The 2,714-nt window shown below is 41.7% G+C and overlaps 1 protein-coding gene and 1 long non-coding RNA gene across 6 annotated transcripts in view; one reads left to right on the top strand and one right to left on the bottom strand.

Moving 5' to 3' along the window:
* garnl3 (GTPase activating Rap/RanGAP domain like 3) overlaps window positions 1–2,714 on the bottom strand; it is a 63,089-nt gene that overhangs the window by 57,939 nt on the left and 2,436 nt on the right. The window lies entirely within an intron of this gene.
* Window positions 1,272–2,714, top strand: part of LOC116704505 (uncharacterized) — a 20,682-nt gene continuing 19,239 nt past the window's right edge. Inside the window, exon 1 of the long non-coding RNA XR_004335697.1 lies at window positions 1,272–1,348. This is a non-coding gene — a long non-coding RNA (uncharacterized LOC116704505). The remainder of the gene's footprint in view (window positions 1,349–2,714) is intronic.

Below are 2,714 nucleotides of genomic sequence, written 5' to 3'. Positions count from 1 at the left end.
ACCAACATTTGCAGCATCCTGAGCCTTTTTGGTAAAGTTCCCAGGAAAACTCAGCCTAGAGTAGTTTTATTCTTCCCAAAACAAGTTTTATTTTTATTTTTAAAGAACTACACACAAAAAAAAAATCGCAACTTTCTCTAGCTCCCGCAACATCAGCCATTTTGGGCCGCAACAATCTCCAAAAAGTCTGCGAAATCCTGAAGGGACTGATTAATGAGCAGCATACATTTCCAAGCCAACTAATCCAGGCTGTCAAACCTTATCTGTCCTTACACCGTGAATAAGCTCCTTATCTTAACGTATTTGTATTACGTTACAAATTAAACCAGAGTAACATGTTCTATTCACACATTGCCCTGTGTTAGCCCGATGATAAATGGGCTTCTCTGCTCCCTGCCTGCGCATGCCTTTCCTTAAAGGAATCACATAAAGGTCCTGTCATGGATTGACAAGTGTGCCCAAAGACAAACGCAATGAGGTTCCTTTCCACCGTATCAGTTTGCTGACGTTTCCATTGAACTCATTAGAAAGCCTAGTGCTGGCCTTTTCTGATCTTTGATACTGGCATCATCTGAAATCAATCATTCTTCCTCCCGTGGTCAATGTTTGTATGTCTGCTGGTCCGTAGTATGTGTTGTTAGTAATGCCTGTTCATACTATCCCTTTTGTCTCTCTGGCACTGTCTCTTAGAGTTATGTTTGTTCCGCCAGTTTGTGGTCAGAGCAGAGGCAGTGATTTCCTGGCTCCATTATGTGTCACCGTGTAGCCTAATCTCATTCACACACAATTAGCTGGGGTTGACTGGAAGAGATCTGAAGCCGACTAGAGCCAAGGGTTCAGTGACAGGCAGAGTTGATATCCTAGGCTACAGTAGTTGTGAAACCAACAATGGAAAAGGCACTAAATAGGTTAGGATTTGTTGTTCCTGGAAGACTTCCAGACCCTCCTGTCAAGTTCAAGACTCAAGGGCAATGAACCTGCCTAAAGTTTTGCGTTTTAAATGTACAAGAAGCTCAAATTTCTTACTTCCACTTGATGTGGTGGACAGTTTTTTTTCTTTTCTTTTTTTTAAATGGTCAAGAATCAATGCAGCAGAACCAAAATATTGTCTTTTTTTTATTCTATGCATTACAATAAACACAACGCAACTTGACCACCAACAGTTTAGTTGGAGATTCGGGTGTGTAATGCCAGTAGCGGCTAAAGCCGCAAGCTGCTAGCCTCAACCAGAGATGAGGAGCAGGCCCACAAAAGGTCCCGTAAGCTCACTTATTTTTAACTCCTTTATTTTCAAACTTGTAGTCTTCAGCTGCAACCGATGCTGCTGACTCATGTGACATCACTTGAGGTAATTTATGATATTTCACACAGCTCCCTCAGGGGCCAAAAGAGGACTTACACAACTCTTTCATGTATGCCGCAGTACTCTCAAAAACCTGTAGACTTTGATGGGGAAAATCAGTGGATATCCTCTTTTAAGTGTTGACAAATGCGGACACACACACACACACATACACACACACACACACACACACAAACACACAAAATCAATCACCTGTAACTGCAGTATTACCCACCTGCAACCAGCATAGCAGGGGAAAATGACAGAACAATTGGTTCCAGTACATCATTCAGCTTTTCTGATTTCACCTGCAACGCTGCAGCAACCTGCTGTCAGTGAGTAGATCTGCCAACTGGCAGTCCGCTGGCTTTGTTAGATAAGGCTTAGTCACTACGAAGCAGTGACCAAAACACAGTCAGAAATAATCATGTGATGTGATGCATTTATCCCAAAGCAGATTAACGTGTGGAGATTGGCACAGACCATGAGAATTTAACACCATTAATTTCTCGTTGACAATAAACATAATCTTTAATTTGTATTCATGACATACTCTCAGAGGTCTTTCACACCAGTAGTGGAAAGTAACAAAAACATTTACGCAAATTACAATTACGTGATGCTTGTACTTCTTTGTTGTACCTTCTTTGTTACCAGAACTTTTCTTAGGGCTCCTGCACACTGCCCGTGAGGCTCGAGCGGCGCCAAGAACGTGTGCATGCTAAAAAATAGAGCCGATGAAGTTGAAGTTTACTTAATTTTATCAATGGGAAACATACATGTGTACAGACAAGGCTAGCAGCAGCCGTGCCGCGTCGAACACATTTCTAGTGTGCAAAAAAACAGAAAACGCCACACATCACGGAACAGAAACGCCACGCTCTCACCAAGCAGGCAGAGTGCAGGAGCCCTTATTTCCTGCCTCATTAATTATCTCACGCCCCCTCAGATTCATCTTGTGAACCTTCGGAGTATCCCAATCCCCTAATTTGGAAAGCACTTTACAAACTACCCAACTGTATACAATAGTTAAAACTAGCTCCACCTCAACCAGCATTATGTATCACAATCATTCAATTCTTTCTGCAGAATGAGTACTTTTGCTTTTGATACTTTATGATATTTTTCTGATATAATCTCTGTGCTTTTACTTGTAATGAAGTATTTTCACATTGTTGTACTGGTACTTTTACTTATGCAAAGGGTCTGAATGCTTCTTCCACCACTGTCTATGATACTGTCTGTACTGTAGGCTGGAGGAAAAAAGAGGGCAGATCAATGTTTAGATACAACTACCTCATGATATACTTACCCAGGCAAACACATGGAAACACTTCAGCCTGTGTGTGTGTGTGTGTGTGTGTGTGTGTGT

The sequence above is a fragment of the Etheostoma spectabile genome, chromosome 16 (genome assembly GCF_008692095.1).
Source record: "Etheostoma spectabile isolate EspeVRDwgs_2016 chromosome 16, UIUC_Espe_1.0, whole genome shotgun sequence".
Lineage (NCBI taxonomy): Eukaryota > Metazoa > Chordata > Actinopteri > Perciformes > Percidae > Etheostoma > Etheostoma spectabile.
Note: the sequence above shows the minus strand (reverse complement) of the source record. Positions and strands in the feature narration are given on the sequence as shown.